We start from the raw sequence: 13,596 nt of genomic DNA on the forward strand, positions 1-13,596 counted from the left end.
GACATTATTATTGGTGGTGGCAATAATGGTGATGACTGCTTCCTTCTCTCTCTCCTTTCTCCTTCTATGATACATTATTTCCTGTATTCATTTTAAAGCTTCAGTTATATTCTCACTCATTGCACCAAATCTTCAATCTCCTTCTCCTGTGTTCCCATGGGCATAAAACAGTTAAAACCCACATTGTTTCTCACTGGACTATTGCAACATCCCTGGGAAAATCTTCACTCACTCCTGTCTATTCCTCACACTCCAACAGTTCACAAGCAAAAACTGTGAAAACTTTCCAACATGTCACTCTCCTGATCCAAATCCTGTAAGAGTTCCCTGAAATGACAGTGACGAGAGCTGCCTCTGTGATCCCTCTCCTTGTAAGTCCATCCTTTGTGACTCTCTTCCATTGTTATCTCCTAAATGTTACCTAGGCATCCTCCTCGGATTTGGTCTGGATGTTACTATATTTACAAAGCAAACTTTTCTACATAGTTGGTGATTTTGGTTGTAGAAAGGTCTTAATTTCATTTAAGATGAAGTTAACGCTATTTTTGATTGTTTTAGTTAAGAAGCCTCTTGCTGAAATGAACAGAAAACACCAATTCAATGGACTTAAACTGATAAGGAGTCATATTATGTCCTATATCGGGAAGGACATGGAGGCCGAGTGGCTTCAAGGTTGGTTAATTCCGTGGCTTAACAATGTCATCAGGGACCTGAGTCATTGGCACGCTTCCATTCCACCACATTTAGGGGCCCAGCTTGCCCCGTATTTGCAGAAACCACAACCAGAGATGGCACCATCCAGGAGACAGTGTGACTAAGTGTTATTATCTACATGTCATAGATAAGGTCGGATAGGTTAAGTGACTTGCCCCAGTCACACTGCTATTAGCAGCAAAAACAGGATTTGACTTCAGGTTCACCAGACTCCATAGTCGATGCTCGCAAACACCTGGGTCCAGTCCTTCCCAGACCGAGAGCAAACAACTTTGCCCTAGAAGTTAGAGAGCAGGATTCCAAGGCAAATGTTCTACTCACACTCCATTAGCTTACTGGCCACTGGTAAGTTTTTAAAGGGAAAGAACATTTAGGAATGTTGCTCATTAGAGACTTGGATTTCTCTCATCAACCATGATCAGCTATTGTCACAATTCCCACAAAACATTGATAATGTGATTACATTACACAAGTATATGTAAATTTCTTAACCTTAATTTCTAATTAGAACATAAATGGAGTCGATAATTTCAGGTAATAATTTGCGTGTGTGAGATGAATATGTGTATGTATATGTATATATTTACATACATATGCGTGTGTGTGTATTGATAAGGCAATTAAGGCCCCAAAAAGTTATGAATTCTGTCAAACTTCCACAGCTAGGAAGATACTGAGGGGTATCAGGAGACATCAGGACAACTTTCTGACACAATGTTCTTTCCTTAAGGACATGTAAACTTTCATCTGAAGTAGAGGGCATCACAGCAGAACATCAACAAGGTTAACCTTGCAATGTCCTATCAGACAAAGGAGCTCACTGCCAGGAGCATATTTCACACTGGCCTCCTCCTCATCATGCGTAGTGTGGCAGGAGCTCTTGCACATAAAGTCCTCACAGCTCATCCTCTTCCAAACCTCCATGGACCAGTCCACCCTCCATATTTCTGTTTACCTTGGCACCACAGGTGATAAGTAAGCAAGTAAATCTCTCCTTAAGCACTGGAATATAGATGAAATTATTTGAGATATGTATTTACAATATCTAGTTTCTGAGAGAATCACAAAATGAGTGAAGTTATATAAATAACCTCCAAAAACACAGACACACACATCCTGGCACACACGTTTGCATCTCGCTAGCCTGAATCACTTGATCAAGGGCTTATAAAGGAAACAGAGAACTCTAAATAATTCGGGTGCAATCATGAGGGCAGGTGACAGAGTCCATCCGACTCCTCCAAACGTGTGTCCTGATTCCTGACTCCTCTGGAACTCTGGAACACCCGGTCCCCAGCTTACACAATCTTGAGGTCTTATATTTGCAGCAAATTGGTTTCGAGAAACCACACAGCCCCCATTTCTGGTGTTTCCTCTTTTCCTGCACCTGGGAACTCAAGACAGTCTGTCCCAGAGCACATTAACAAATCGGAATGGGAACCCAAGTACTGGCTGAGTACCTTGCTTGCATTCAGCCCAGTTGCCCTGATTGACGTGTCTACATATTAGGGACCTCTTTGCTGTGCTAAATTTGGAGTCAGGCAGCATTTCCTGAAATGGAATGGTGGTTGGGCAAAGGCCTTCCAGTGACCTCCCGGGGACATGAGCTCCTGAATACACAAGTCTGTTGCTCCTTCTCCACTTAATTCTCTCTGAGGAAACCTCAGGTTAGGGGCCCAGGTTCCCACACAAGTGCACAGCCCAGCCCCGCAGCGCTGTTTCCCCTGGCTGAGCCTGACACACGTGCTGTGTTTGCGTTGCCCTACAGTTCCTGTTACGGGTACCATGCACATCTCCACAGGGCTGCACTTGTACACACACTCACACAGCCATGGGGAGGATTCAGGAGACAGAGATGGGCCCCCTGCACTCCCAGTCAGTAGACATGTGCCCCAAACTGGGCAAACTCCAGGGATCCTCAGAGCACTCCCCAGAACCTCCACAGTGCCTGTCTCATGGCCTGGCATGTTTTAGCAGTGGGGACTACTCATCTCCCCTTGCCAGAATCTGTCTTACCTCCTCCCTGTCCAGCTTTTGATGATCAGGGTAGAGGCTCCCTGGCTTGACTGGCATCAGGTTTCACTGAAGGGGAATCTGGGCTGCCTGGACCCCAAGAGCTGGAAGGCAGTGGCTCTCTGGAAGCCAGAGAACGTCCTCCTCTGCGGTTATTCTGCCACCCTTCCCTTCTCCCTCTCCACGTGTAACCAGAACAAGCCTCAGATCTCACTCGAAAGAACACGTGCCTAAAAACCATGGGAGAAAAGAAGGGCTGGACAGCAGTAGCTTCTGCCTCCTGGCTCATCAAACTCGACGGCGCCATTCCTCTACGACTAAAACAGAATGGCTTTCGTCTCATGTTCCAACTGCATTTAAGTGGTAGTGGCTTTCTGGAGCACTGTGTTAAGAAAGCTTCTGAGGCTGGATTCGGTCAGCAGGAAAGAGTGCTCTTATCTTTCACTAACTACATTCACAGATGAGAGATTGGGGGAAAGGAGAACTTGTAACACAGGTTCCATATAGCTGCCATCTTCAACGGAGGAGACACAGCATCCATTTGGAGGTCAAACTGTCAAGCATTTGAAGCCTGGCTTTACCACATACCGGCTGTGTGATCTTGGGCAGGCTACTTAACCTCTCTGAGTTTCAGAAAACTTTATCATTAAGTGGGACTTATACTTGAAATTACCGTGAGGGAGATGAGATGTCACATTCGTAAGGCATCAAGACACCTTCCCTAAGAGGTAGAGGTTGGTCCACAGGCCTGAAACAAGATGGATACGAGACTATTCCTATGATGTGGGGTGGATACCAGGGCATCGACCAGAGCAATGTCCTTACAGAAGGAAGGTTTGCAGCGAGACAGGCCATGAAAACAGGGGTAGATGCAAAGTGGAAATCAAATTATGCAGAGCTGGGGACAAGAGCAACCCACACAGCTCCAAATGGATAGTGAGGTTGCTGAGCCCAGGTGTCTCCCACCTAGAGTGGAAATGGCTGTGGCGGGTTTTTCATAAGGCTCCAGGAGAACGCCACGTGCACCTAGAAGACAAGGTCATACAGACCGGAAGCTCTAACCCTGGGCAGAGGAGACATATCTTAAATATTTCCTTTTCCCAGCCTTTGCCCACCCCTTCGCACTGCCAGTTTCGCCACAGTCCTGTGCCAGCTGGGTTTTCATGACAGGGAGAGAACACTGGCACCAAAGGAAATGGAAGGTCAGGGGCGACACCTTCCCGCTGCTGCCTTTGAGCACTACCTATGACCACAACCGTCCAGTCCCTCCCCACAATTCTGCCAGGTGGTCACCTTGCCTGCTAAGGTGCTTTGCTCAAAGGTGCCATCTTCCCTCTCACAGGACAGAGCAAGCCTGGCAAAGGGACACCCCGTGGTGCACAAAGTGCAGGGGCCTGGGCCTGGGCAGGGTGGCTGAGGGGTTACAGAGGCAGCTGGACACAACATATTTGCAGAGGGGACAAATCAGTGAGGGAGAGGAGCATGAAGGATGAGAGGAGCCCTCTAGGGATCCCAGAGCGGGGCTGCAGAGCAGAGGCAGAGAAATGGAGTCCACTTCAGCGTGGAGAGACGGCTCAGGACAGATGCAGGGGAAAAATCAGTCACAGCGAGGACACGCTGCCCCTGCGGATGTGTGCCTCGATCCAGTAACACACTTCGTGCTTATCATTTGGTGACTAAGAAAAAGATGCATCACATATAATGACAGAAATCACCACTTTGTGTTTTCTGAAATAGTGATTTAAAAAAAAAACAAACTATTAACTCAATTAGGAGAGGCGCTTGTGTGATCAGCAAAAGGAATTGTAGAATATTTAAAAATAAATTTAGTTAGATCACATTGCAAGGAAGTACGAAAACAAATGACCAGTGTCAGGAATATTCTTGAATGGAAATCTGTCCATAGATATGTATTATTTGTTGCTTCTTATGGTGAAACCACACACTGCCTGATGCAGGAGAGAAAGAAAGGAGAGGAGGGAGAGAGGGAGGGAGGGAGGGAGAGATGGTCCCTACACACAAAGGGTTTACATTAAATGAGAAGCTGAAACACCAATACATGAAACCATTAGTCAATAAAATCCACCCATTACATACTGGTATGACAAAGGGGTAAACTGTGGCATACGAAACGGAGTCAGAGAAAATCTGAGTAGCCGGCTGGTGGACGGGGTGGCTTTGGGGAGAGAGGAGACCTCTAGGTCCTGAGGTTCAGTAGGGAGGTGCTGATGTGAGAACCCCTGACCCCTGAAGGGTCCATGGCAGGGACCGGCAGTGTGGGAGCGAGCCTCAGAATCACACGCGAATGCAGTGCCTCCAGACTTTTCCCGGGAGCAAGCTTTTCTCTTTTAATGGATCCCAAACAAGTCGTGGAGTAATTAAAGAACAAACAAATTACAAAAACAAAGGAGAATGCGTGGGCCTGGGGAGAAGAAAGAGGAATGGTTCCATGGGACGAAGCACTCCTGTTAGGACGTAGATTATGTGGAGGGCGAATTGGAGGTGAAACGGAGGGGTCGGGGCAGAGAATAGAGAGTCTGAGTGACGTAAGAGCAGATTCTAAAATATTGTATAAATTTAGAATTGAGTATTGTTAAGACATGGGAAGCGATATGATAAAATCAGTGTTTACGGAAGCTAAATCTAATCCCAGTGAGCAGATGGGTGAGCAGGACAGAAGGAAGTTGAGGCATGTAACCAAATGGAGAGCCTGAGTGGTGAAAGTTCGTTTCTCTAACCTTCTGGTGCGATGGCATTTTCTTAACCGCTGTTACTCATAACCACAACGGCATCAGCGGAGCCCTGTGATTTTGCTGATCACCCTAATGGCTCCGGGTCCGTGCGCCAGTTACGAAGCTGTGGTTGCTCACTCCGCATCTGTCCGTGGTCGGCTCCGCGATGCGGGGGCCACATGGTGCAGACGGTGTTTCTGCTTGTCCCTCTGCTCTGTGTTGGATTCCACCAGGGGGACTCAAGAGGGAGATTGCGGGGTTGGGGAGGAGAAGGGGACTCCCTCCTTCCTGTCTGTCTCCTGCCCCTTTGAGGACCATCCTAGTGACACTACTGCACCGCAGCACAGGAAGTTCCTTCCCCGAGCGGCCACTGAACACCACTATTGTCCAACACACGCAGAAACAGCTTTGTTGCACCCCAGCCTCAGAGACACCAGCATCAGCACGAGTCTGGGGCTCAGTCCCTCAGGCGCCTGCTCAGGCTCAGAGACATCAGCTCCGCGAGGCCCACCTTCCAGCGTCTATGTTTTTGTAATTCCAAACCCTTCCCTTCGTTCTCCCAGCCCCGAAGATGGTCGCTGCTGCCTGCAATTGCTTCCTCCTGGACTCTCTGCCATCCTCAGTGTACCTCAGTGTACTCTGCCATCCCAGTTAACTAGTTAAGAGCCGTATTCTAATTAACAGTTCTTTATATTGAATTCTCTCTGTTAAAATCACCAGTGTGGTTTCTGGCTCCTGCCTAGACCCTGGACTCAGAGGCCAAACCCAGAGTTCTGGTTGAAGAGTACTGAACTGCTCTGTGTCAGAGAAGAACGTGAAGCTCCCAGACAATCCAGGAGAGGGGCCATGAGAAGCAGCCAGGGGAGGGGACAGAAGGGAGCCAGCGGATGGGCAGCTCAGAGAGGACTTGGGGGACAAAGAGCAGGGAAGAGCATTTTCAGAACTGCTCTACCTGCCATTCTCTCCTCCATCTTTCCTTCTAAACCTCCAGTGAAGTCTGCTCCATCCATACATAGTGGGAACAGAGTTGTGAGAATTAACCGTTCATCTTAAATATCTTGTGAGAAACGTAGAGACTGATACGATGCCAAGGATCGTTGATTTTCACACTTCTAGGACCTGATCATAATCCTCGTTATAGCCCTTGAGGAAAAGCCGAATGAGTCTTTGATGAGCAAAATGAGTTTTCAGTCAGCCTAGTCTTCAAAGCAACAACTACCCAAGAATTTCTAGAAGTCATATCACTTTTCTAATGAAAAAAATTTTTTTCTTCTTATCTCTCTCTGTTCACTTTAAGGCAAAGAAAAAGATGGCATCGCTAATGACTTGCTCACCGATATGGGGTCACATCGAAGAAGAATTTTTATTTCTTTCAGTCAGAGATGAAAGATTGTGGGGGGAAAAAAAACACCTTTTTAAAAAATTCTTCCTAAGGATGTTACAGCTCACAAAATCTCTTATAACTTCTTATAGCATCTATTTTACCATTCGAGGAGACCATTTATTGGGTTTATTTCGTAGGTTATGTCTCAGCTTTAATAAGCAATGTCTTTGAGTTTGTTTATGCCCGCCATACTTTATTATCATCTAGCTGTGTGTCAGGAAGTCCAGGATAGGGGCTTTTGATGAACTGTGCTTTAAGGCAGAACCGTGGAGGAGGGGGAGATGGACGACAGATGATTTGGGGCTTTGATGGGCACAGCCTGCATCGGGGCAGGCTTATTAGTCTGTTAGCTCCTGGTCCCAACCCTCACACTGGTCTTTATGAAGTCATTACTGGCCCCCTGGTACACTACCCGAGGCAAGGCAGGAGAAATTTATAGGAGTCAAAGCTCATAGTAACAGCAACAACAACTTTAAGAGGCAGTTTGTTTAACCAAATTAAAAATAAAGCTTTTCTGTTTCTTCCTCATTCCTGAAAGTGAGTCTCCATCTCCACTGAGTTAATAAAGAAATTCGGTGCAAACAGAATTCTAAGCAATCCGGTCAGGCTAATAATTATGAGTGCCCAACAATCTGTAGCCATTATTATTATGTGCCAGGCATTGTGCTAAGCACTTTGTATGCATTATCTCTCATTTTATCCTCCCAAGAACACTGAGAGTTAGGTATTATTAATCCATATCGTACAAATAAGGAAATGATGGTTGAGGGTGAAGGAGGGTAAACTTCACAAGGTTTCTTAGCTACCAAATAATGCGGCCAGCATTTACCTCAGGTCTGCTAGATTTGGTAGCTGGTGTTCTCACCCACCATGGTATAAAGATGATCGATTCCTGGTTGTATAATTATGGAACCAGTTACATGTTGGGCACAGTTTGGTCTTACATTTCACTTGGGAAGCAGAAAATTTGGAGATAAATTCTGTTTGGCATGGTATATCAAGATTACTGCAGAAATTCAGTTCACAGAGCTGTGTGTTGGACTATGGGGAAAGCATCACTGAAGAGAAGGATTGGTAGAACCCCCAAAGACTTTACAGATCCTGGGCTCTGTTTCACCCCACAATGGGTCACTACCTGGACTAGAGATTATGAATCTCTAGTTATAAATTGACAGGTTTTTTTTTTTAATAATAAAAACTAGCTGGTGAAAAAATTGAGAAGCACATTCATTTGATAAATTCTTATTAAACATCTAATATGCACCGGGTGCTTTGCAAACCATACAGCAATGAACAAGAAAGACCCTTTGCCTCCAGATACACAAGTGGTAGAAGTGGGGATTGGTGAAGATTTCATGAGAGCGATTTCTCATTGTATTGGTTAAAAAAAAAAAAAAAAGTTTAAATGCACCTGCTCTCTTCCTACAGTTCTCCTCTCTTCTTTTTCTTTGCCTTCCTGACTAACTTTATCTTAAAGCCACAGACGGTGGGGAGAGGGGCCATGAGGACCTGTAGTGGCTCAGGGTGGGCTGTGGGAGCCTGGGAGGCAGTGAGGAGGCCGTCCATGCAGGAGAATCACCAGCCTGATTTAGGGAGTCAGAGCCTGAGTAAGGTAAGAAGAACATCCACATAGATGTACGGGGGTGAGGAAGATGTCTATACATAGGGGGAAAATAATAAAACCAAAATGTGTTTACTCTTTGATACAGCAAAATTGCATCTAGAAATTGATTGTAAGAAACAGCAAACAGATGTGCCAAGGATCTACATGCAAAATTGTTGCTCACACAATTATTGATAATAGCAAAAATTTGAAAACAACTTAAGACCAACCAGATAACAAACGACCAGAGGGCCAAAACAGATTCACACGCATGGATATTTGTTAAAATGTCAAGGGCGATACTGAAGATCAGTGTGGAAAGGAAAAGTGATGGAGAGATCATTGGTTCTCTACTTAGAAAAACAAAATAAAATTGGATCCTGATTTCACACCATTCATAAAAATCACTTCCTGGTGGCTTATAGACTTAAATGTGAAAGGCAAAACATTAAAATGTGAGAAGAGAATAAGAAGAAAGGTCTTTATGGATTCAAAGTAGAGAGAGGGGTTTTTAAGATACAAAAAAACCCAGCATTAAAGAAAAGGACTGACAATTTTTGCATGACTCAGATTGAGAACTGTTTTCAGCAAAAGACCCCATAAAGCGAGTGAAAACACAGGTCATGAACTGGAAGATAATATTTACAATGATTATAACTGACAAAGAATTCCTCCCAAAAGTTAAGGCTAAGACAAGCAACCCAAAAGCAAACAGGCAAAAGATCTGAGTGGGTAAAGGAGGAAATGAATGAGGAGTATCAATCAGAGAAAAGCAGTTCAGCCATACAGATGTACCACTTTACAAACACTAGGTCGATAAAAAAAAAAATTTTTTTTTTACTGACGGCAACAGGAGCTTTTACACACTGCTATTGGGAGTGTAATTTGGCACAACTAACTAGAAAAGCAATTTGGCTTAATCCTGTAAAGTTGAAGATGCACTGACCTTATGACCCAGTGATCTCAGTGACAGAGCATCCACCAGAGGGGTGGCTCCGAGACACCTTGCATAGATGCACCAGGCGGCAGGTGTAAGAATGTTTATAGCCATATGGACTGGGTCGCATAGTGTCCCCCTAAAATTTATGTCCTCTCAGAGCCTCAGAATGTGACCTTATTTGGAAATAAAGCAGCTGTAGATTGTTTTAGTTAAGATAAAGTTATACTGGAAAAGGGAGGCCTTTAACCCAATATGACTATTATCCTCGTAAGCAGAGGATAAAAGAGACAAACACACAGGGAGAACCCCATGTGACAATGGAAGCAGAGGCATCATAGGATGAGTCTACAAGCCAAGGGACACTGAGGGGTGCTGGCAACCCTAGAGGCTAAGAGAAAGGCATGGAATACATTCTCCCTCAAGCTTTCAGGGAGAGCATGGCTCTACTGACACCTTGATTTTGTGAAGGAATAAACTTCTGTTGTCTAAAGTCATCCAAATTGTGGTAACATGTTACAGCTGCCCTAGGAAATTAACACATCTTATCATTAATAGTAGCCGGAAAATGGGAAGAAACAAATAAACTATAAAGTATTCATATGATGGAAAACTACACAGCTGTGAAAGTAAATGAATGAGAGCGCTACACGTCAGCATGGAGGGTAACTATCCTTCCTCTCCACTTACCGAAATTCCGATCACTCTCCGAGATCCATTTCAAGTCCCGCCCACCATAACAGCTACCATGTGCTCTGCACCAGGCATCATCACACATGGCCTTGCTTACCTTATCCTTAATTCCTACAATAATTATTTAAGGTAGATATTGTTAGCCTTATCGTGAAAATGAGGAATGCAATACGGTAAGCCATTAAACCACTAACGCTGACTCCGCTGTGCATACCCTTTCTGCCTGTGGCTCAGGTCCATGAAACGAGAACCCCAAAAGTGCAGCCATCTAGACAAATGATACCACTTTGGGGTCTGCAGGAAATAACCTGGCTTTCGATAATCTTCAATCCATTTAATTTTAATCTTTCTAGTATTGCTTTCTAAATATCTCAGGTCTAATTATAGTAATCCCCCCTTATCCACAAGGGATGCATTCCAAGACCCCCCCAGTGAATGTCTGAATCAAACCGTATGTATACTGTTTTTTCCTATATATGCATATCTATGATAAAGTTTAATTTATAAATTAGTCACAATACAAGATTAACAACAATAACTAAGAATAAATAGAATAATTATAACAATATATTGTACTAAAAGTTATGTGAATGTGGTATCTCTCTCTCTCTCTCGCTCTCTCTTTCTCTCTCTCTCTCTCAAATGTCTTATTTTTCTGTACTCACCTTTTTACTTAAAGGAAGCACTTTACAGTTTCTCTGTCACCTCCGAATTGCCAGCATCACTACTCTTGTGCTTTGGGGCCATTATTAAGTAAACTAAAGGTGACTTGAACATCACCACTGAGATACCAAATAGTTGATCTGACAACTGAGAGAGCTCCTAAGTGACTCCAGAAGCATCTACAGCTGAGGAGATACCATATAAAAGGATGATTCACGTCCCAGACCAGGCATCGCGAGATTTCATCACGTTACTCAGAACAGCATGCAATTTAAAACGTATCAATTGTTTACTTTTGAACGTTTCCATTAGCAGTTGAACAATGCTGGATGGGAGGCGTGCAGTCAAAAATCTGCATTTAACTTTTGACTCTAGTACAACTGGCCCTTCGCATCCACAGACTCAACCCACCACGGATCGAAAACAGCATTAGCGCTCTGGCTGGGAACCTGCTATCGGGAATGCGAAAATGCTGCTTTTGATCCACAGTGGTTTGAATCTGTGGATGTGAGTGAAACCTGCAGATGAAAAGGGCCAGCTGTATTTATTGAAAATAATCTGCCTACAGGTGGAGCCATGCAGTTCAAACCTATATAGCTCAAGGGTCGACTGTAATATTTTCAGACTGCTGTTGACTGTGCATAACTGAAACCGTGGAAAGTGAAACCACGGATAAGGGGGGACTCCTGTATTTCATTTATGTCCATCATCTCCCTAAAAATAGTGTGCCTTACACTTCATCTCTGGCTATTACAGGGATAGGAACCCAGCAAATGTTTGTCATTCAAATGTTTATTGAACTCCTACTATGCCAAGCCCTACACTCGGTGGCTAAATTGAATCAAATCTACTGGAGCCTGTCATAGCTGATGAGCAAACGGCCAAAACTGTACAGAGAATGCTACTTCATATATGTCTGTTTTCCTTTCCTGAGGAAATTCTGTGCTCACAGCTGATGGAAGCTCAAACAGAATGAGGGGACTCTCTGCTGTGAGCCGTGATGGATCTGCGCACCGTCGCGGGACAGGCTGAGTCTCCATGCTTTCTCTTTGACATTTCTCTACGTTGTGTGTCCAGCAACAGGGTAGAATTAACAGCTTCTTGGTTGCTGGGGTTTATAGGCTGTGGCAGATGCAGAATAAGTAAGCAAACAGATTAATATGTATTAAATTACTGCATTAGTCCTCATTATTTCCAAGTTCAGTACTTGTGTGTACATGTGAAAGTGGCATTTATCCATGACCCTGACCATGGAAGCTGATTAAAACTGAGTCACTCTGAGAATCAGCACAGCAGTGAAAGCCAGCATCAAAACAATTTCTCCCCTCCCTCCCAACCTCCCTCTCAGGCACCAGCATAATTGTTACTTGATTTAATGGCTCATCAACCTACAGCCATCACATGATCCGAAAAGAATTTGGTGGCTTAAGGTTCCAACGCTGTTCCATTTTGCTTGCACAAAAGTGATTTAGAAATCTTTTTCATCCTAGATTTCTAACAAGAAAATGCAGCTAACAAGGCCATCAGAGATACTACTAAAAGAATACACTTCATTGGCTACTTAGTTCCAAACTTTCCTAGGAGTAGCAATACCTAAAGGCAGGAACCCTGGAGCAGCAGTGATTGGAGGCAAAATGTTAATTCAAGCCAAACTGTGCTTTATACTGGCGGAGGAGGCCTCCTTAAGTACATGCTGAGTGGAACAGTGAGGGAGAAAAGTGCCGTAAGTGTAGAGCATTTCTGAGTATGCCAGAACCAAAGGCATAAAACCAGATCAGCTCAGAAACCAGGTTATCGACCTAATCTTTCTAGATGTAAGGGAATTATGAGGCTTTGAATAAGACTGAGCTGGGCATAAATTCTGGTTCTCCCAATGTCTAGTGATATAGACCTTGACACTTAACGCTGCTCCCGGCATCTGTAAAATGGTGATAATAATGCCTGTCCCAGTGAATTTTTATGAGGATGGAAAGATAAAATTCATGTAAATACATGTTCCGTGGTAGATAAGCAATGCAGTTCTTCCTTTCTCATTTCACTTACTCATCACTAAACATCTGGGACAAGTAGTGACTTCTGCTGTCTTGAACAACACCTACCATTGATTCAAACGAGCCTTCCTGACCGCAGTCGTCCTTCGTTATTTGCAATGTCTCAACGGCTTCTAAGACTATAAACATTCATTTTATAAACACAACCTTCTCATCCTTCAGAACTTCATGAAAATACCATGAAACCTATTTTCAGGCATTATAATGACATGAAACTCCACAAGCTTATTACCTTAAAAGTCTCAATCCAAGAAGTGGAAGCAGTTCAAAACCACATGCATGCAAAATATTATAACAATTAATTAATGCAAAAATGTACAACAACCATGTAATGTCCTCTAGGGCAATTTAGAATTTAAAATGTACTACCTTTAACTTTGAAAATTCTCTCACTTGAGTTTACCCTCCTTTTTTGTTACCTATAACCCATGACTTATATCACTGCTCTAGAAAAATTCAGAACAAAACATATCGGGTTGAAAGCTATGAAATTATTGCCGTTCAGCTATTACCTTTAGAAATGGCAATCTCGCAAAAGTTTAACCTGATAGAACCAGGCCTGGGATAAAGGAAATCAGAAAAGACCCTGAGAAACTGTGATTGGGCTGCTCCCCAGCCCAAGGAGGCTTTGGTTCCCAAACACGGGGTTGCCACGTCATTGGTGACAAACACATTGCGTAGGTCTAGTCAACTTGACATTGTTATTTGGGTTCTCTCTAGTAGGGCAGGTGCTCACCGAACAGATGCATAATTATGACTGCAATAAAAAGCACTGTTGGAGGGGGTAAAACCATTATCTCCACACC

The sequence above is a fragment of the Pteropus vampyrus genome, unplaced genomic scaffold (assembly GCF_000151845.1).
Source record: "Pteropus vampyrus isolate Shadow unplaced genomic scaffold, Pvam_2.0 Scaffold150, whole genome shotgun sequence".
NCBI classification, from domain to species: Eukaryota; Metazoa; Chordata; class Mammalia; order Chiroptera; family Pteropodidae; genus Pteropus; species Pteropus vampyrus.